This window comes from Electrona antarctica (genome assembly GCF_951216825.1).
Source record: "Electrona antarctica genome assembly, chromosome: 4".
Lineage (NCBI taxonomy): Eukaryota > Metazoa > Chordata > Actinopteri > Myctophiformes > Myctophidae > Electrona > Electrona antarctica.
Window position 1 is genome coordinate 50,086,762 of NC_136809.1, and position 23,571 is coordinate 50,110,332.

Sequence of the window (23,571 nt, forward strand, 5' to 3'; positions counted from 1 at the left end):
ATTTACTGTATATAATCTTATGAAGTTTCTATTTTAATTGGGTGTCTAGCTGGTCATGTCGTGATTTTATTTATATATTTATATATCACTATTAGTATAATTGTAATCCATCTACAACCTAGTGAGTGAGTTTTACAGTTAGAAAAAACACCCGATCTACATTGTATTGTATCTTGTTAAAAGTGTTCTTGATTATTCGTTTAAATGAACACCCAGAAAATAGCCAAAACAAAAAAACTAGCACATTTTGAATTATAAGGCTGAGTGTCAGGCTACTGGTGAGCTGCAGATCAGCTATTTTCAATGAACAGAGTTAACGTGGAGATTAACAATCAATAAAAGAAACGCACCGGATCTAGAGGTAGGCCATATTGTTAATAAGTGTTCTTGAATCATAGCCTACCATGTGTTATCATATACAAATGGGCAATCATCAGCACTCAACTAGAAAAAGTATTGACGCTTTTCTGTTTTGCACTAGTCTGTGGATGTGAATCAGCAGTTTGAGCACCCACCAGCAGATGTAAAATAAACATGGGGCATGTATGATTTCTGCAGATGTTTTCGCTAAGCAATTTCATGTGATGTAGGCCTATAATAGTTTGTTCCTTCAATAAGGTAGGCTACTGCGCTGTGCATCAGTTGTAGCCTTAAAAGTGGGGCAGTAGCTGTCAAAATCATCTTTCCATTCTGTGTGTGAGTGTGTTCATAATATCCCCGATTTTGCGGAGATAAAGCTCTCTTCCTAATAGCTTGTATACTTGTGTACATGTTGAGCGCAAGCCTCGTCTTTCCATTAGTTTTCTGTTCAATCTTTAGTCGGCAAATGAGTAATTTGACAAACGCAAAGCGTGTGACCGTTCAGCTATGGTTCAGTTTGCCCCACAACACGGCGAGGGGGCGGAGATCAGAGAGAGGGGGCTCTCTATGACGAATTTTCACTGTTCATTCATTCTTATTGAAAAACATTTGATGACATATTTTCACAATGCAGTCTGTGTACTGTATTGTCCATCCATCTTCAACCGCTTGGAGCAACAGCTCCACCAGAGTGTTCCAGACTTCCCTCTCCAGAGCAACACTAGTGACTTCCTCCTGGGGGATCCCGAGACGTTCCAAGGCCAGTGAGTCGATGTGATTCCTCCAACTGCGCCTTGGTCTGCCCCGTGGTCTCCTCCCACTGGGACGTGCCTCGAGGACCTTCCTAGGGAGACGCCCGAGAGGCATCCTAACCAGATGCCAGAACCACAAGCTGGCTCCTTTCCAGGCGAAGAAGCAGCGGTTCTACTCCGAGTCTCTCTCGTGTGACTGAACTTCTCACCTAAGGGAGATGCTATCCACCCGTCGAAGAAAACTCATTTTGGCCGATTGTATTCGCGACTGTACTGTATACTGTATTGTATACTTTGTATTGTATATTACCTATGAATCTGTGCTCCATACCATGTGAACATGGTTGTGAGTTAATACATGATTGATTGATTGACAATGGATCCTGTGTATTGTATATGCACGCACGCACGCGCGCACGCACGCACAAACAAACAAACACACCGAGCATGATTAACTATAACTAGGCCATAACTATAGTTATGTATACTATGTTCTTAATGCAGTGGATGGCAGAGTCCACACCACAACTTGTGTGGATGCTGTGAAGTTTAATTAAATCCTCACACCTGTATAATTCTCCCATTTTCAGAATTGATTGCTAACATCTCGAGCCACCATGATCTACCTCAGACCAGCTGGTGACTGGAAACAGTTCCAAGAAATTCTGCAAACGCAGAGTATTTAATATACCGATGTGAGGACTTCATTTATCTTCGCAGAATTTTAATTTTAACTTTTGATCCAGCACCCAGCCTATGGGTGCCTCCCATTGAGATATCACTCTCCCATCCAGATCTGGGGCGCTGCAGTGGAGAAGGTCAGAGAGTTCAAATTACTGGGGGTGCAAATCACCTGCTGGGTAGTGCCTACAGAGCGGGTGGTGAAGAAGGGGTTGGGCACCAAAACGGCAGGGAGTAAGTGAAAAAAGACAAACTATCGCGGCAAGAGTGCCAAAATTTAGAAGCAAATACGCTGAAGGAGCTAAAACGGTGAAACGCGCTGCTGAGGTGTTACATTTCCATGCTGGATGCCTGGATGAAGGTTCAGGCCTAGTGGAATGAACAACACATTTTAACACTAAGAGAGATGACTTCCGCACACCCGGTAGGTTTGGAGCAGGTGCGATGATGATGAGGCATATACAATGTGAAAGGAGGGACACCCGTACACTGCCACTTGCTGGGTTCAGAGCATTTTATTAAAGCAACGCTTCGGTCTTGCGACCTTCCTCAGGCTTGAATCCCCCCAAGCCCCAAGCCTGAGGAAGGTCGCAAGACCGAAACGTTGCTTTAATAAAATGCTCTGAACCCAGCAAGTGGCAGTGTGCGGGTGGCCCTCCTTTCACAACACATCCTAAGACAAAGGGCATGGAGAACCGAAAAGAAACAGAGGGAACTATAAAACAAATGTGTTTCCCTCCCCTCCTACGCCTCGGTACAGAATTGACCAGAGCTCCCTTGCGTTGATTTATGTAATTCATGAAAGTTCTGTGTAGCGGTCCTTCTTTATGGATTAAATAATATAATGTTTGTAAACATGCTGCTAAATAAGCGAACGAGCCGCCTGGAGTCCGACGGTCTTCCCCAACTCGGCTTGGGCCCTCCCCTCCCTCTTGACCCCTCCCCCTCCGGGGCTTGGGGGGAGCCCTCCCCTCCCTCTTGACCCCTCCGTCTGAGGACACTCTCACCGCAAAGCACCACTTCCAGTTCCCACAAATGACAAACAACGTAATAATCTTAATGAAAAGGCCCAAATTACCTACTTCACAAGAACAATGTTTGTGTAATTAAGAGATTCGACAGGGAATCTGTATTTTATATACACAAGAAAAAAATCATGTTGCAATGTTTACATTTTTTTAACAGTCCAGCTCCCTTACCGTTCTCTGGAAACAGCATCCACAAATGTAATGTTTATCTTTTTTAATTAGCAGCTGATGTGAAACTTGGGCAACTACATACTTTGCCTATATACTTTTATTACTTTATTAATTAACCATTGTCAGCAGAACGAGTCTCCAGCCGGGATCTGACCGGGATGTGTATACCTCAAATCTCTGTCTCTCCCCGGGCAGAGAGCCCGGTGCTGGGGGGGGGGGGGGGGGGGTTGTCTCTGTGTGTGTGCCTCTGCCCGGGGGCTCATGTGTGGAAAGCAGGTGTGGTGTATTATGAATCATATATTCATAACTACATGGTTAGTCATAATTGTACATATAACTTTAACTTCTGCAAGCCATTTCTCCCTGATCTCACTCCAGTGTCTCACCTAGAACTGAAGTCTATTTGCATATCAATTGTTCCACAGGCAGGAAGCCAATCTCGGGCTGAAAGACAGTCATTCCAAATTGTAGGGTTTACCATTTGACAAGATACATTCTTGGGGAGTGATCATTGATCTGATATTATCTCAGGATGCTTTCAAAATGCGTGATTTCTTTCTACGTACGCTTTAAGACATAGACCCGCCCTTGGTGACGCCCCGCACGTCTGATTGGCCAGAGCTCGTTGTTGTCAATGTCAGAAACAGTCAGAGATGGCGGCGCCCTGTGACAGATGATGACAGGCGATAGGCGTAGTATTCTAAAGGCACAGATGACGCTCCAGAATTAAAGGCAAGCGAATATTGTTTATGCGGTTTGCTTTGATTGAATGAATTGTGATTCGATCTGGGCGTCACCAAGGGCGGGTCTATGTCTTAAAGCGTACGTAGAAAGAAATCACGCTTTCAAAATAGACCACCTGGGGCGGCCTTCCTGCTTGATAAGTGACAGAGGAGCCATTCTTTAGGGTAGGAGGCTACAGTTTGTCTCTATGCTTTTTATGACTACAGTGACTGTCACAGATGGGGGTCTTTGACTTAGCTGTTTCCCCACACACACACACACACACACACACACACACACACACACACACACACACACACACACACACACACACACACACACACACCTTATTGACCAATAGAAAAAGCACCTTTTCTTTGATGTCTGTGAAATAAAGCATGGGACACAGGAACACAGTTAGGAGTTGGGAGTTAGAGAACGGACCTTAATGTGCTATACTATGGAAAGATGACGTTGTTATGCTTGTAACCTGATGTAACTATGGGAGATGCCTTGTTTGAATAAAAGAAGGACTTTGCCTGGGAATCGCAACTCATTTCGTGCTACATTAGGAAAATAAGGAAATAATCCACTGACCCCTGTAAGAAAGGATACGACACAGGCAAGCCAGGCATCTCGGATTGGTTGACACACGGCAAAAGGTAGTCGGGATCGAACCCGCGACACGCCGTCATGCTGGCTTAGCATGCAGCCTAACCTGGGCCAGCCAGGCATCTCTTCACAGCCCTGGAGCTATGGTTAAACTTTAGACTATGGTTTAGTTCTTTAAATATCTACTGTATTTCTATGTATACATCTGCTAATTTAGAAACGTTTTTATGGATGTGTGTGTTTAGTCCACGGTTGACGTTCAGCGGTCACAGTATACTGAGCTCCGCTGAGAACCAGGGAGTCTGTGACTATAGGGACCGTGGACAGTGCTCTCAGGTCCCAACAGCCCAAACTAAATAAACAATGATCGCATTTATAAAATGTATTTTCCGGGTGGAATAAAGACATGCGTCCACATCCACATGGCTTTGTTTACATTCTGCAAGCATGGATCCCTCGCCTGGTTCGACAAAACAATGTAAAAACAACTGGCATACTCTGGTGGATTAATAAATCCCTGGCTGTCCTAGCCTGGCACGCTGTCTTCATTTGATGAGAGTATTGAACAACCCTTTTTTTGTGCAACTGTACTAGTGTAACTACCAAAACAGCCTGGCACCTTTTCAATGCATGTTCAGATGTTGAAGCAAATCCTTATCGTTTTTTTATTTTCTCATAAGTTTTATTTGATTAAATCCTCCTCTGGCGGGGGGAGGGTGCAGGCTACCAAAAAGCACGATGGCACCTTTTTCCAATACCTTTTCAATATGTTCAGATGTTGAAATTCTTATCGTTTAATCATATTTGAAGTTTTATTTGATTAAATCCTCCGTGAGAATAGGTGTATAGAACCGTCCTATAAGCCGTGCCAAAACATCCAAATATCCGGACAAGACCACTGAGCTGCACCATGAAGCTGTGGTCGTTGTTTTTATTCACTGAGATGAAGTCAAACTACTGTAACCACTTTTATTTTCAAGATTCTTTCTCTGTCATTCTCTGATCCTGCTGATACTAACACATTCACACACTCTTTCCATTCATCTATATCAGAGTCCGCTGCGTGCGTGCGTGCGTGCGTGCGTGCGTGTGCGTGCGTGCGCGCTCTCCCCCCCAGCCATTGTTCCTTTTGCCTGGGAGAGAGTTGGGTAGCAAGTGACGGAACACAACCGGTTTTCACTGCTTCGACGACTTGTTGCTTATATAAACTTGTATTTCTTTCCATAAATATGCTATGTTCTTCATACCAAATCATCATTAATATCATCATTAATATTACATACTGTATACAGCCGTTAAAAAAAATCACACCCGTGTGAAGTGAGGGGCGCTCTTATCATCCTACATCATCATGACGTAACATGTCGATTTGCTCGGACACACATGACGTCAATTCTCCATTCACTGTGAAGTGAGGGGCGCTCTTATATCACTTTCCGTGCTCAGCCAATCAAATCATCACATTCCGTGCTGCTCATACACACCAAGCTGTGCATGGGAGGGGATAGCGCCCCTCAAACAAAATTAAATTTATTTCGCATCGGCTCCGGTCTGCTGCCAGATGGAGGTTTCTGTTCCCGCCTCCTCAGACCACGCTGTGCTCTGATTGGCTAGAAGCAGCTTCTAAAAGCTGGAAGCTGATTCAAGCTTGCTTCAAGGTTGAGCCGTATAGGGAGAAATAAAGCATGCAGGCTGGTATCACCCCATATAATCGGCGAAATCATCTGTTATTTTTTTTTCCTACGCGCACGCAGCCCTTCCAACCTGAAGAGTGGCGTGAGGGTAGTGCTTTTTGACTGGTGCCCAGACCTACCTAAAGATGCAAGTAGGCCGGGCGCAGCGCACGCTAGCGACCAGCAGCAATACGTTTGGTTTGATTAATGTATGTATGTATGTAATGAGTAATGAGTAATGAGTGGTGCTTTGTTATTTCTCACAAACATCTCAACTCAGATCACGGCTCATGGACTGAAACGTGTAATTGTGAACCATGGCAATTATTTCATATTATTAGTGTGATAGTAAATTTATTTATTATTTGTTTCTAGAGCAACCCTAAAGTTTGCCGGACTAGGGCCTACTTGTCCCACAGTTTTGGTGGCACGCACTTGAGCCATATGTCAAGCCGAAAGGCTTCATCGGGAATCGTGTGCTTGCTCTTTTCTAAGAGATATGTTGTATAGTTTAACTGATATTAATGTGTTCGTGCATTACATTTCCCCTTTGACATGAATTGGAAAATGCAAAAACTCACATTCAAGTATTTTTTTCTTCTCGGATACCATAAGGGCAATATAGAACAAAACTTGGAGGGGAAGTTCATAATAATTACGAAAATTAATTTACATAATTATATCGGTCAGCCTCATGCAGGTTGGGCTATAACAGTCGTTACGTTTTGGCTTATAACTCTTGAACCATAGGTCGTAAAATAAAAAAATCCTGTTCCGTGGATTCCTTGGGTCATGGTGCATCTCTCCATGTAGGCCACATCTGTAGATCCTTCACCTACAGGTTTTGTCTACTTACACATGATCACAAGGGTGACGTGACATTGTAATTGGCTAGCACAATGGGAGGGGCCCGGGGGCTATATTAGTATATTTCAAGAATTGCATCTTGTTTGTTCAGCTGTTGCAATTTGCCCTCATCTCCTCACTATCACACAGGTTAACATTGTACATCCCATCTTAAAGAAACACTTTCATGACATTCACTATATTAATTAGGACGACTTATTTAACATTCACTCACATATAGCATTATATTTGTTAGACTATGTTTTGCAGAGATTTACATAGTTTATTTCGATTTTTTTGTTGCTTGTGCATTCTGTTGATAATAAGTATATACATTGTTACGACCCCTAGTCTAGAGTTAGGGGAAGCAACATCAAATAGAAAGGACAATTGGAATAAAACTGAATATATATTTATTTACAGACCAAATTTGGAATAATTACAAAACACGCAACACAAATAAAATAATATAACTCAAGACTTATGTGTGAACACAGTCTCTTTCAAGGCTTTCAAAGACGGATGGTTGAAGGATTGGTTTTGGGGTGAAAGGACAGAGAAAGACTGCATCCACACTGTAAATTCACGAAGATGCCAAATGACGCGAGCGGCAGGAGTCTCTTCCTGTTTTTTAGACAGCTGGTGGATGGAAATGAAGCTCCACCCACGCGGCAACTTGCAGCGTCGGCAAAGTGTTTCCGGTTTTCTGGCCGACGCTGCAAGTTGCCGCGTGGGTGGAGCTTCATTTCCATCCACCAGCTGTCTAAAACAAAGAAGAGACTCATGCCGCTCGTGGCATCTGGCATCTTCGTAAATCTACTATGTGGATGCAACCGAAGCGATGCTCTGCTGCCGAAGCTGACAGTCCTCTGATCAGAGTTGTTTGTGAATGAGCTTCATACCGGTAGCAGTGTGGCCACCATCCAATCCACTGTCTGTGTCATAGGGCTCATCATCCAATCCACTGCCTGCGTCATCGGGTTAATCAGAAACGGCCAGTCTGTGGAGAGGACCAATAGACCGTTGCAGTCCCGCCCCCTGCGAGGGCACCGACAGTGAATTTCCCATTCATTTCCCCATAGAAGTTGCAGCCTCCCGTAATTTCTCTTTGAGTGGTTTTGAAGGAGTCTAGGGATTCACATTTCTTAACAGCTGTTGGTAGGGCGTTCCACATTTTAGTGGCATAGGAGAGAAAATAATTTATTTTGGAGCCGAATCTGGGTTGAACGTGGTTTGTGGAACTACCTCTGGTGTTGTGAACATGTAGTTCGTTGACATTGAGGAGGTACATACATGGGTATCTGTAGCGAATATTGTAGACCAAGCCCATTGCAAGATGCTGTACTCTGTCAACTCTAAGCCATAAGTACATGTTTAAAATCTCACATTTTGAATGAATTGGTGATTATCCGTTAAGCTTTAATGTCTTACTGTATCATGTGCCGTTTACATGTCTGACTAGTAAAGTAATCAAACAAAAATACACATGACACATACATATAGCATGATTGTAGGTAGGTACAGTGAGGTAAACTATCCATGCACTGGTGTTTATGGTAACTTCAGTATTCATAGATATTATTACATTTTCAAGTGGCCAATCACCACCAGGGATTAAAATTCAAAGTTGGTTTGATAATTTTCACATACAACTCACATCACAGCTCATATTGAACTGTATTTTTTGTTGCTGTTGCATTTTTGCCTTCATCTCCTCACTACCACATAAGGGTTAACAAACAGCACATCCCATCTTAAAGACATGCATCCCATGCAGAATGGATAGCAGTGACCTTTACAGAAACAGGTGAAATGTTACCATACTTTTCAGTCAGATAGGCCTACAGTTTGAGGTGAACTATATTCATGCACTGTGTGTGTGTGTGTGTGTGTGTGTGTGTGTGTGTGTGTGTGTGTGTGTGTGTGTGTGTGTGTGTGTGTGTGTGTGTGTGTGTGTGTGCCACCTCCGTTTTGTTATTCAAGCGGAACCTTTTGTACAGGATTGCTCCAAATTCCTACAACAATATAACCTGGTGTAGAGAAGGGACTGAATCTTACATCTTACATGGTAGGCATATGTTCTCTAGTAGTACAAGGTTATGTTATGGTCACATTTCAGTGATCCTATTGCAACAAAATAAACAGTGGCGTTTCCTACACGCATGGTGGCAAAACGTTTAGGTTAATAGGTAAAACGATATAGTCTTGCAGTGTGGTCAAAGTTCTAACTATCCTGCATGTTCTTTTCACACTGACCACAAGGGAACAGTTTAAATCCAGTATGTACAACCGTGTGAACTTCTAAATCATTTGAATTACTAAAAGCTTTTCCACACATCACAATGATTTGGGTTTCTCTCCAGTGTGAATTCTCTGGTGTGTTTTAAGGTTAATCATTTGAGAGAAGTGTTGTCCACAATGATCACATCCATAAGGTTTCTCTCCAGTGTGAATTCTCTGGTGGCTTTTAAGGTTGGACATTATAGAGAAGTGTTGGCCACACTGATCACATCCATACGGTTTCTCTCCAGAGTGAATTCTCTGGTGGCTTTTAAGGTTGGACATTATAGAGAAGTGTTGGCCACACTGATCACATCCATACGGTTTCTCTCCAGTGTGAATTATATGGTGTCTTTCAAGGCTGGACATTCTAGGGAAGTGTTGGCCACACTGATCACATCCATAGGGTTTCTCTCCAGTATGAATTATCTGGTGGGGTTTCTCTCCAGTGTGAATTCTCTGGTGTGATTTAAGGGCGGACATATGAGCGAAATGTTGTCGAAAATGATCCTATCCATAGGGTTTCTCTCCAGTGTGAACTCTCTGGTGTATTGTAAGATTGGACATATGAGAGAAGTGTTGTCCACAATGACCACATCCATAGGGTTTCTCTCCAGTATGAATTATCTGGTGGCTTTTAAGCTGTGTCATTCTAGGGAAGTGTTGCCCACACTGATTACATCCAAACGGTTTCTCTCCCGTGTGAATTATCTGGTGTCTTTTAAGGCTGGACATTTGAGAGAAGTGTTGTCCACACTGATCACATCCATAGGGTTTCTCTCCAGAGTGAATTCCCTGGTGTGTTTTAAGGTTAATCATTTGAGAGAAGTGTTGTCCACAATGATCACATCCATAGGGTTTCTCTCCAGAGTGAATTCTCTGGTGTGTTTTAAGGTTAATCATTTGAGAGAAGTGTTGTCCACAATGATCACATCCATAGGGTTTCTCTCCAGTGTGAATTCTCTGGTGTCTTTTAAGGTTAATCATTTGAGAGAAGTGTTGTCCACAATGATCACATCCATAAGGTTTCTCTCCAGTGTGAATTCTCTGGTGGCTTTTAAGGCTGGACATATGAGAGAAGTGTTGTCCACAATGACCACATCCATAGGGTTTCTCTCCAGTATGAATTATCTGGTGGCTTTTAAGCTGTGTCATTCTAGGGAAGTGTTGCCCACACTGATTACATCCAAACGGTTTCTCTCCTGTGTGAATTATCTGGTGTCTTTTAAGGCTGGACATTTGAGAGAAGTGTTGTCCACACTGATCACATCCATAAGGTTTCTCTCCAGTGTGAATTCTCTGGTGGCTTTTAAGGCTGGACATTCCAGAGAAGTGTTGACCACACTGATCACATCCATAAGGTTTCTCTCCAGTGTGAATTCTCTGGTGGCTTTTAAGGCTGGACATTCCAGAGAAGTGTTGACCACACTGATCACATCCATAAGGTTTCTCTCCAGTGTGAATTCTCTGGTGGCTTTTAAGGCTGGACATTCCAGAGAAGTGTTGTCCACACTGATCACATCCATAGGGTTTATCTCCAGTGTGACTTCTCTGGTGTGTTTTAAGTTGTGCCATTCTAGGGAAATGTTGTCCACACTGATCACATCCATAGGGTTTCTCTCCAGTGTGAACTCTCTGGTGTCTTTTAAGGCTGGACATTCCAGAGAAGTGTTGACCACAATGATCACATCCATAAGGTTTCTCTCCAGTGTGAATTCTCTGGTGGATTTTAAGGCTGGACATTTCAGAGAAGTGTTGTCCACACTGAACACATCCATAGGGTTTCTCTCCAGTGTGACTTATCTGGTGTGTTTTAAGGTGTGCCATTTGAGAGAAGTGTTTTCCACACTGATCACATCCATAGGGTTTCTCTCCAGTGTGAATTCTCTGGTGGCTTTTAAGGTGTGCCATTTGAGAGAAGTGTTGTCCACACTGATCACATCCATAGGGTTTCTCTCCAGTGTGAATTCTCTGGTGTTTTTTAAGGGTGGACATTTCAGAGAAATGTTGTCCACACTGATCACATCCATAGGGTTTCTCTCCAGTGTGAATTCTCTGGTGGCTTTTAAGGCTGGACATTCCAGAGAAGTGTTGGCCACACTGATCACATCCATATGGTTTCTCTCCAGTGTGAATTCGCTGGTGGCTTTTAAGGCTGGACATTACAGAGAAGTGTTGACCACACTGATCACATCCATAGGGTTTCTCTCCAGTGTGAACTCTCTGGTGTCTTTTAAGGCTGGACATTCCAGAGAAGTGTTGACCACAATGATCACATCCATAGGGTTTCTTTCCCGTGTGAACTCTCTGGTGTATTTTAAGAATGGACATTTTAGGGAAGCATTTTCCACACTGATCACAGCAGTGGCGTTTTTGCTTAGCCAAGCTTCTTTGTTCATTCACCTCTGGTACAACAGGGAAGCCAGACTGATGATGCAACACTGAATTGGAAACAAAGATAAAGGAAATATTTTTTAGAAGTAGACAGTACTTAATGGACTTAAAATCACAAAATAGTTAATGACTGATAGCTTTTTTAAATATTGTTTATAAACATTCTCTCAAGCCAAAGTGGGGTCCAGGGGCACCCAGAGGTCTTTGAGGGAGTTCCAGGGGATCCCCAGCTAAATTATATAGTTTGGAACCAAATGGACTCTTATGGGTCTGTAACTCTGAGTGTACAAATGGAACATTATTTTACAATATAAATTGGGGTCCCATAGATAGAAATGCCATTACATGTGGGTCTGTACTCTGTAAATGGGTTGAGAATCACTGCTAGAGCCGTACAAATATTCTCTTGTGGGGGTCCCTGGCATAGCTTTTCAAATGGGGGTCTGCAGGCTAACTAGTGTCAATTTGGGGGTCCTTGACGTAAAAAGGTTTAGGAACCACTGTAATTGGAACCAATTTAAAGGGCATTTCACTCATCCTGGGTAACTGAGGTATTTATATTAATTAATTTGATCATTTGGTTCCAATTTTGGGCTTTCTTAAACGTTCTTACTGTCTTAAACTGACAGTCCTATATTTCTATAATACGTTCTTTGGGGTTTTTCATATATACATTTTTCTGTTATTGATCACAAATAATGGTTAAAATAGAACCATCAATGACCACAATCAACATTTGTACCACAACATTTATCATTTATTCCTACAATCTAATTCTGTGTGCATTTTAGAAAAAGAGACACCAAATGTATTAAAGGAACTAAAACATGCATTTTAAAACTGTTTTTAATATTTAATATATTGTCCCTCAAACGTATTTCCAATGGCTTGAGCCTAATAAATCACCACTCTGATATAACCATGGGTTCTTTCTGGCTTCTGAAGCCGTTTTAGCTTCAGTATCACAATGCCCTGAGGTGATTGCACTGATATGCAAATAATTTGCATATCTGATGCTAGATAAACCCAGGCTTGTTTCCATTCCATGTCAACTTGGAAAATCAACAATGAAGTGGAAATGTTCATTTGGAACTGAAGATTGAAGAGGGGGGGGGGGGGGGGGGGGGGGGGATTTTACAAAGTAGGGTGATACAGATGACATCACACGTACGACCAAATCAGTTGAGCTGTTCAGTTGAGCAATTTCCATAAAAGTCCCTATTGATGAGAAAGCCTGATTGTTCAAAATTGCGTATTTGTGAGGATAGAAAACACCCGGAGCACAAAAAACACCAATCATTTTTGAAAAGTAATTTCATGTTGTAGGACCTTTAAGTCCATGCTAATATTAAAAGAAATAACACTGACTAGATAAATACATCCTTATGACATGCTGTATATACCCATATAGACACTTAATATACAGTGGTGGAAATAAACTAAGTAGGCTACTGTACTTAAAGGACCACTTCACCACTTTTCAACTTCTCTTCCTATAATTGGTCCTAACTAATGTTCATGATAAAATACCACCATTTTTTCCTACTCAGTCTGTGTCTCATAGGAAGGCTGTGGGCAGTTCAGAAACCCGTCCACCAGTGACATCATCGATGGTGAATCCAAGCTAATAGAAACGGCAGGCTTTCTTTTCCTGAAAAGTTGCAATGCAAAAGTTGAAGCCATCGTTCTCACGATAATACAAATCTAAATATATTTTAAAACAAATCTGCCTAATGATGATGTCACTGGTGGACGGGTGTCCGAACTGCCTAAAGCCCTCCTATGAGACACAGACTGAGTAGGAAAACATTGTGGTGTTTTATCATGAACATTAGTGAGGACCAATTATATGAAGAGATGTTGAAAAGTGGTGAAGTGGTCCTTTAAGTACAATTTTGAGGTATTTGTACTTTACTTGAGTATATTTCCTCACAATGCGTCACAATGTGAGCTTGTAGATCTGCTATTTTCAAAAGCTTTTAATACATTTGAAAACTAGAAATGAGACAATATTCTGCATAACAATATTCTTTTGGTACTTTAAGTACATTTCGACGCCAATACGTTTTACTTTTAATCAAGCACATTTTGATTTCCAGACTTTTACTTGTAACAGAGCATTATTTCTACACTGCAGTATTTATAATATAGGGTAGGACCACTTTTTTAGAGGTTTGAGTTGTTTTCTTACCTTATTATGGGCAAACTAGTCCATCCATGAGTTATTTCGCTCCGTTGTGTTGTTTATTAGCAATTTAAGAAATAAAATAGTCGCTCATTGACTTCCATTGTAAAGGGGAAACAACTCTCAAAGTCACTCTTTTAGCGCATAAACCAACGCAACAAAAGCTGATTCTGACAGTTTGTGACATCATCTTTTAAATTAGATTTATGAAGTACTATTTTGGTTGGAGATAAACAAGTCGCCACGCTGTTTGAGATGCACCCAGCTGCATCCTCGCATACGAGCAGTCCCTGCACACACAGACACTTCTCCTAAAGTGTCTCCCTCAAACACATCCATTCTCCATATTCAGACCGCAGCCATCTTGCCAGCAAGGTGCAGGTGACACTTCCCATAGAGAGCCCATTCATCCAAAAGTCCTCTAATTATATTAAACAACGTCAAAATCACCAACATTGCAGCTGTAGGGAAAGCTTGAATTATCCTCTTTCTATCTGTTAGTTTTTGTTTAATACAAATCCACCATAGACATTTTATGAGCTACTTCCTGTCAAGAAATTCCTTGCAGATGATTATTTTCTAAGTATCAGAGTATGGAAGTGCTCGTTATCAGTAAAGCAACCTCCTGCATTATGTGCACATTCAAAACAGGTGGTGCGCATGGGCCGTTGAGTGATAGTCAACGAGCACTTCCAAACTCCAGCACGTAGAGAAAAAGTAGCTCATAAAATGTCTACGGTGGATTTTTATGAAACAAACACTTTACAGATTGAAAGAGGATAATTCAAGCTTTCCCTACAGCTGCAATGTTGGTGATTTTGACGTTGTTTAATATAATTAGATAGGACTTTTGGCAAGATGGCTGCGGTCTGAATATGGAGAATTGTGTATGTTTTTAGCGGCAAGCGGACGAAATCAAATCCATTTGTTTACATCCCCGTAGTGGCTCAACGGCATTCCAATAATACGCTTCAGGAGTGGGTGTATACAGTTTTGGTCCAATCAGATCGTTTTGTACTCAACGCGAACAGCAGTGATCCGGGCGTAGGCATACCTACCGGATCTTCTTTCTACACATATCAGTCAAAACAAGACAACATTGAATTTACTTATTAAAAATAAAACCGCATGAGTTTTCCTAATGTCATAAACTGTCAGAATCAGCTTTTGTTGCGTTGGTTTATGTGCTAAAAGAGTGAATTTGAGAGCTGTTCCCCCATTACAATGGAAGTCAATGAGCGACTGTTTTTATTTCTTAAATTGCTAATAAACGACACAATGGAGCGAAATAAATTTGATTGATTGATTGAAAAATGTATTAACAGTTTTCAGAATTACAGTACATTTCAAGCACAAACTCAATACAAACTAAGGCTGTTAACTGTGAGTGGACGACCCAATTAAGCATTACACTTGTTTCCAATAGGGTCCACAATGTTCAATTCATCAAAAACATTTAGAGACGTACAAATAGACACTTCTATATAGACAAAGGACAGAACAGGAATTCATCATAAAGGAGGGAAAAAGGGAAAAAGAAACATATAGGCCTACAGTGAGGGAAAAAAAGGGGTGGGCGGGATTCACGTTCAGCTCCGTTCATTTGTTTGTTTTCCTTGGGGGAGCTGCGTTGGGTCCCCAAGTCGGCTCCGTGGCCGTACCTTGAGTTGGCTGTGTGGCCGTGACCACACATAACTCATGGAATGGACTATAGTTTGCCCATAAGGTAAGAAAACAACCCAAACCTCAAAAAAAGTGGTCTTACCCTTTAAGTAAACATTTGAGTACTTTTTCCACCATGCACTGAAAAGCGATAAGTAAGCCTGGGACCGAGGCTAACTGAAAAGTATAAGTAACTTACAGAGGTCTTGGTGGTCATTGGGTCCTCCGTGTTGAGCAGAATTGTTCCCGGTGGGGTCGAGAGAGTTCATGTTCACCCGAAGTTTGGAGTCCACACTGTCAGATGTGATCAGAAATGATTGATATCCTGGAGGACTCGAGACGAGAGTTGTGGAGAAACTTAAAGGACAACTACAAACTCTGTTTAGCTTGAGTTGGAGGTTAACCGCATGGATTCATTGGTCAAAGAGGAGAACAATAGGCCCATCTCTCCACCAATCACAACCTAACAAAGTGCTGCATGTGCCCCCCCCCCCCCCCTTCTCCTCCCCCTTCCCAGGTCATGCAACATTGTAGAAATCAACTGGTAACTGTGAAATTGCTTTGTAAGCTTCATATTTAATGAATCTAAACTATATCCAATACATATATGATACATTGATGTATGGACACAAGTAGGCCTACATCATAACAGTCCAAGTCTAAGTAAAGTCAAAGCAGCATAAATCGAAAAGAACAGACACTGTCAGAGTCAAAGCATATAATAGCTACATGATTATAATAGCATTTTATATGTTGGCTATTCAAAAATAATCTTTAGAAAATATATTTTCTTTTGGGGGGTCCCTGGCAAAACCCTTTCAGATGAGGGGGTCCGCAGCCAAATGCATATGGTTTTGGGGGTTTGGGGGGTCCTCCAACTCCTTGACATGAAAAAGTTAAAGAGCTCTCTAACAATGCAGAGTGCGGGCCGTGTCCCTCCCTACCCCCCTGCTGTGGGAACCCTCAGAGCAGGGAGGGAGGGGACCTTTATGCTAGCGGGTGAGTGGCAGTGTTGCCAGATTGTGTGAGAGAAATAAGCAGCCAGGTCTATGAAAACAAGCCCAAAATAAGTGACTAGCCTACTAGTCTAGGACGAAGGCTAGCACGTTAAACCACATTGGCTATTTGAAAATAGCAGATCTACAAGCTCATAGCGAGCGTGTAGATCTGCTTGTAGATCTGCTATTTGCAAAAAAAAAGTGACAAATATCTTTGAAACACAAATGTGGGGGTCCCTGGCACAAAATATTTGTAGGTCCATCCATGGACAACTACATCAATCTGAGGCTCCTCGACATGAAAATGTGAGAATCACTGGTTTAGGTATATATTCAGGGATTTCACTTAATTCAAATATCACTTATTTTTTTGTTTTGTTGTGATAATCCTCCCTACTATAGTGTGTGCTGACCATATAAGGAATTCCTCCCTGTCCCCAGTTAACCCCTGGGGGTCAAAAAACCTTATGTTTCGTTTTTTGGCTAGGTGGCCAAGCCTTCATCCAATCAGGTTAGAGAGGGGCCTTCCGCCAATCATGATCGAGCAGGGATGGGCCTTGGTGTGCAAGCTGTTGGCCTGTCGCGTGGCGGACCCGGGGGGGGGGGGTTCCAAACTTAGAGTATATATGAATAGAGACGGCACCAGAGTTCTCCTCCCATCCACTAGCATTAAGTTGCTCAAAAGCGCTGCAATGACAAATCCGGCCACTATGTCCATTTCGCCTCAGGGTTTCCTCCGGGTGCCGTCTCTATTCATATATACTCTAAGGTTCCAAATCACCCAAATCACTGAATGCTCCTTTAAACAACATTAGGAAAACAGCCCAGATAAACATTCTACACTTATAAATAAGCAGACATGGCAACACTGGTGAGTGGGGCTGGGGGCAGTGGGGGAGAACCTTTATGCTGCCGGACACTGGCAGGAGCATTCCTCCACAGCTGGCCCACACGGTCAAAGAAAAGACACGCACGCACACGCGCACACGCACACGCACACGCACAGTCAAATAAAAAAGAGGACTCTGAGGATGGCAGCTTAAACCAGACATTTGTCTGATAGTGATAACCCCCCCCCCCCCCCCACTACAGTACAGTACGCACAGCACAAGTACAGTACAGAACCACTCTGTTCAGATTAGTCTGATTTTATATTTGGTTTTATGTATAACAAGATGAAAAAAGGTAGATTGCTGACTTTCCTTTTCCTCTTATAGCGCCACCAGGAGGCTGCTCTGTCCAAGTTTTTGGACAGTACACCTACAGATTCTGTCCAAACATCACGCAAATTGGTAGACAGTCTCTCTAGAGCCATTCAACGAAACAGGTCTTTCAGATTTCTCAGACTCCATCCAGATTGGCTAAGATTGGCTTCCAAAGTTTGCAGGAGTGCTCAGTTTCAAACAAAATGCTGCAAATCATGAACACATTGTGTGATTTCCGTGAAATTGTGCACGCACATTCCCACTAGGCCGAGGAAGAAATGTCACGTGAACATTTTCAACTCAGCCTCATGGTGGCGCTATAACTCGCCGAAAGGTGTTTTTACCTCTAACTGCACGGATCGGTAACAAGACAACTCACCCCTAAAGCCACTTTTGGTGAGTTGTCCAGACAACTCACCCCTAAACGTGAAGACATCTCACCCCTGCTTTTTTAGGGGTGAGATGTCTTCACTTTCCGGGGTGAGATGTCTTCACTTTTGGCCACTTTCGGGGTGAGATGTCTTCACGTTTAGGGGTGAGTTGTCAGGACAACTCACCAAAAGTAAATGTAATGTAGTTTATTTAAATATAGAAACATTGTAAACAAAGTTCAAACAGCAGTTTGTACAAAAAATATAAAAAAAGGTAAACATCAAAAGTTTAGAAAAACGTCAGTTTGTACAAAAAAATATAGAAAAAAGTTAAGTATAGAAAAAATGTAAACTAAAAAATATAGTAAAAAGTTGTCATAAAAAAAAAAAAAACATCAGTTTGCTACAAAAACACTAAAAAGTTGTCATATCTACAAAAAGAAAGAAAAAAGTTGTGCTGTGTGCAGTGCAGTGTGCTGTCCCATTTTGGTCAAAAGTTGTGCACTAAAAAGTTGTCATATCTACCTTCACTTGTATAAAAAGGCAAAAAGCCAAAAACAAATCTAATATATATATATATGTTCCTGTCTAGACTAGAGATACTTAGAAATAATTAACTCAGTATTTGGTATAGATCAAGCAATGCATCCACAATTCCACTATAGCACGCAGCCTATATGCCAAATGTTATACTGTAATATTATACAGTATTCAGCACATTATTTTAGGGCTATTTTGCAAAGACATTTATTTTACAATATGCTACATGAATTTCAATTGTGTGTGTGTGTGTGTGTGTGTGTGTGTGTGTGTGTGTGTGTGTGTGTGTGTGTGTGTGTGTGTGTGTGTGTGTGTGTGTGTGTGTGTGTGTGTGTGTGTGTGTGTGTGTGTGTGTGTGTGTGTGTGCGCGCGCGTGCGTGCGTGTGTGTGTGTGTGTGTGTGTGTGCAAACTTCTGAAGAAATGTGAACTGAACCCCTCTCAATTTGGTTACTCCAGAAGACTCCAGATGGCTGTCACTTTTCTCACATGCTAATGTAACTAGCAGTAGCAAGATCATTGTCCGAAAGTTCGCTTCGTTTGGCAGGTGTGAAGGCTCATTCGTATAGTTTACATAGATACTCCACTGTTACGTTCTTAGTTTACGCATGATTCATGATAACTACTTTTTATATATGTGATGTATGCCATGCTTTTGTTATTGCTTAATGTAAATCGCTCTGGATTAAGAGCGTCTGCTAAATGCCTAAATTGTAAATTGTAAATTGTAATCATGTGGCGGATAAGGAGCTAAACACAGTTGGAGACGGACAAGGGATATTCATTTTACGCAGTGCAAAGATGTCCCGTTATCATGTGACGTGGTCAAATAAGGAGACCGAATTAAGCCCTCATCGAAATATGAGGACGAGCACATTAATCTATTGCTTAAGGAAACACATAAAAAACACTGCAGTGTACAGAATATTCTGTCTGTCTGTCGTGCGTGTCTGTCCCGTCTCCGCTGTGCCTCGTTCATGTGCCCAAAAAAAAGAACAGTGGCGCGCGCACACACACACACACACACACACACACACAGTAAGTCTCCGACGACACACTGCATCCGTTACTCTCACTTTACGTGAAAAGTCTATTTTTTAACATCGGCTTCTGAACACATTGATAAAATTCCCTGCTACGTTTCCTTGCTGCGCCTGACACATAGCCTGGTTAATAAACCAGACCGAATCAGCCGTTGGCAAAAAAAAGTTGCCTACCAGAGTGTTGTGTGATATTAGTCTGGCTTATTAGCCAGGCTACCTGACACAGCCAGTGTGAAGGCAAACCGCATCAAATTAAATATGCAAGAATCCAAATTCTCCGCCCATACGCATTTGAGTCTACAGAAGTATTAGGTGAGAATGTGACCTAATTAGCAACTTTGTACAGCCGTCAGACTCTGCCTTTGAAGCGCAAACATTATCCACAAACGACCCCCCCCCCTCAATGCTGCATAGAATTTTGATGAATTCCTGTTCTGTCTATAGAAGTGTCTATTTGTACGTCTCTAAATGTTTTGATGATTTGAACATGGTGGACCCTGTTGGAAACAAGTGTAATGCTTAATTGGGTCGTCCACTCACAGTTAACAGCCTTTGTATTGAGTTTGTGCTTGAAATGTACTGTAATTCTGCAAACTGTTATTAAATTCTTCAATCAATCAATCAATCAATAGAGAGAGAGAGAGAGAGAGAGAGAGAGAGAGACGCTCTGTCTACTCCTTACAAGTGTTTCACCGGATTTTACTGTTAAATAAATAAATAATTAGCCGTGACTGCGCACGTCTGTAGGAACCGATAGTTAGATCCGAAATTGAATTATGCCTACTGTAATGGGTGCCACGGAAAGTACAGACAACTCACCCCGCAATGTCAGAAAGTGAAGACATCTCACCCCGGAAAGTAAAGACATCTCACCGGGGTGAGATGTCTTCACTTTCCGGGGTGAGATGTCTTCACTTTCCGGGGTGAGCTGACCGGACATCTCACCCCGGACATCTCACCCCGACATGTCAAAAAGTGAAGACAACTCACCGGGGTGAGATGTCTCGTATTCCACGGATCTATGGATAACTTTGTATGCCAACTCCCTAGAGGCCAAGGAAAAACCTTTGCCTGGAATTTTTCACATCTGCTCTTTATAGCACTACCAGGAGGCCGACATATGTAAAACACATTTTCTAATATTACTCCTGATTTTATCCAAATTTCACGCAAATCGGTACACATGCTCTCCATAGTCATGTGATCAAGACGGGTTTGTTTGATTTCTCATAATCCTCCCTCATTGGCTACGATTGGCTTCTAAACCTTTCAGGAGTAGCCCGCTTTGTACCCGTTTTGTACAAATCGACACAACTACTCAACGCAGCGTCCGATTGTGGTGAAACTGTGCATGCATATTCCCACTAGGCTTTGGAAGAAATGCCACTTGACAGTTTTCAAATCAGCCTCATGGTGGTGCTACAACAGGCCAAGCCGCAACACACACACACACACACACACACACACACACACACACACACACACACACACACACACACACACACACACGTTTATATTGCTCCTAAACAATTTGCCAAACATCAAACACACACTCCTATCCTCCTGGTGGAGACCTGTGCTTCTAGTTTTGTCTTTAACCAGTCTGTCTGTGAACCAATCTCACAAACCGCTACTACAAGTTGCTATAGCTTTCCCTACAGTGTGGAATTAGTTCTTCCAACCTACAGCATTTAAATTCCCCTTTCATGAGTTATTGACATGACCTTAACTGCACCTGACTGTGAGTTGATATTCAGATATTCCACAGACATCTGCTCTCCTGAATATGTATTCGTGAAAGCCACTAATGGGCCAAAGCTGTGAAATATTCGTTTTTTGCATTAAAATGTGTTTTTTCCCCCTACATTTTCTACTTATTTCAGACGACTTGTTATTCCAGCAGTTTTACAGTTACAGCACATAATGCTATTTAGCTATATGTTTTCTTGTCTACAATGTTGTGTGTGTGTGCGTGCGCGTGTCTTGATAAATCACTTGGACATGATCTGGGCTCAAATTGAAGCTGGTTTCTACGTTACATTGATAAATGAGAGCCAATGGATACCGATTTGCGTGAAGTCTGGGCACAATTTGTAGGTGCAATATATATAGGCTACTGTATATTGTTTTTGCAAAAATGTGGGTGCAAAGTTTCACCACATGCGGATGTGGCGTTCAGGATTTGCGGCATTTTGTTCAAAACGGGCCACTCCTAGATGTCAATCTTAGCCAAACAGGATGGAACATGAAACATTTGCATGATGTATTTGTAGTGGCGCTATAACAGGGAAATTTGCCATTTCTGGTGTGAAATGGCATGAGGGACCTAGCCTCGCCCTCGCGTGCAGGCCAGACTCTAATCTGCCTGTGCAAAAGAATTAAGATAAAAATGGCCTCAACCACGCAGTGATAGTCTGGCCATGCGGCGCTATAGGGACCCCCACGAAATGCACTGCGATGCGACCCATTGTGAGCTTGAAGATCTGCTATTTTCAAAACATTTGTATATGTGGCGGGGTGGTATTGATTAAGGTAGCCAACTACGCCACCTGGGGAATTGCACCCCAGGAGATACTTTACTAAGAATACTGAACACCCGGAGCACGTAATGACTCCCCAACACAGATTCAGTAACAAGAGAGGCGAGGCAGAAACGTGTGTAACCAATATACAAAATACTTTATTAAAGATTTGGTCAGCAATATATATAATTCATTAAAACATGGCATCAAGCAAGAAGACATTTCATTTATCAATATGACTGTGCAACAATAGCAATATCCAACAGGGTTAAAGTGCAAGTGACTATAAAGTGCCTAGAGCTAGGGATATCACACCACTACAAGCCAGTACTGGGGGGAGGAGGGGAGCTGGGCAGGCTCACCTGTCCAGGGTGGTGGCAATACAACACAACACAGCAACTCAAAATAAACCACAAAGGAAAAGTAAACTAAGGGAAAAGGGCATTACCACCACCACTGGACGGCCGTCAACTGCTCCAGCGTAGCTTATCCCCAGCACCGGACCTATAAGGAGGATAAATATATATCAGCACTTCACAGTGGGAGGTATTCTAAGAGGACAGTATTCTCTTCAGCCGGTCGTATCTAAATTACAATGGTATATATAGTATAAGATATAAATATAAGTGCATATATATACATATGATATAATACACAATATACTTATATATATCTATATAAGCCCAGACACTGCGGGAATACAATAAAATAAAGGAACTGAATCAAACAAGGGTTACAATGAACCAGACTCAGGCGAGCAGTAATCCAACCACGGGGACATTCGTGGCTGTGTGATTGCTCTCAAACTCGGTGGCATATGAGTGGGTGGAATGGTAAATATCAGCAAAGCAGCAGTTGTAGTGCTGGCCCTGAAACACAAACGGCCATATTAAGATACTACTTAACTACTATAGTTCACTGAGGCAAGAACAGAGAGGCGCACAATGGGACTCACCAGCTGTAATGAGGCCAACGCGTACTGCCGTTGTGCTTCACCGCAGCGGTAGCCAGGTAGATAAGAGGAACTGTAAACAAAAGCCTGTTTATATTCCCCTAGAATACACAGCGCTAGAATACACAGCAATGTGGAGAAACGTACCTTCACAGATGTGTCAGCTAAACGCGCTGTTCCCCGACAGAACAGCCGTTTTAGAATGACCACCTCAAATGAAGAGGAATATCTCCCAACAGTGGAGAGCGTTCCCAAGCAGAGCGGAGGAGAGACAGACAGCTAATGCACCCGGAAGACGCGCCGCCTTATAAATGCCACCACAAATCAAGCCATTAAGCAGTGGGCGGAGGACGGGCCGTGACAGCGTGGGAACGCTCACGCCCATCCTGCCACAATCCGTCCCCCCCATTTGCATCGTCGGCTCGACGATGACTAACTCCATGGTCTGTACAAAGCTGAGACAGCATTAGATGCCGACGCAGGCCCTCTATCCACTGCCTGTGGAAGATGGTAACGGTTTGAATGTTGGCCAGCTGTAGACCTCGCAGTTCTCCGGACTGCCTCGCTATCTAGGA

The 23,571-nt window shown here is 42.5% G+C and overlaps 1 long non-coding RNA gene across 1 annotated transcript in view; it reads right to left on the bottom strand.

The window, feature by feature from the left end:
* LOC306921578 overlaps positions 1-19,874 on the bottom strand; it is a 566,256-nt gene extending 546,382 nt beyond the window's left edge. Inside the window, exons 1-2 of the long non-coding RNA XR_013789792.1 lie at positions 19,740-19,874; positions 19,497-19,633 (exon numbers count right to left, since the gene is read on the bottom strand). This is a non-coding gene — a long non-coding RNA (uncharacterized lncRNA). The remainder of the gene's footprint in view (positions 1-19,496; positions 19,634-19,739) is intronic.
* Positions 19,875-23,571: the final 3,697 nt, after the last annotated feature.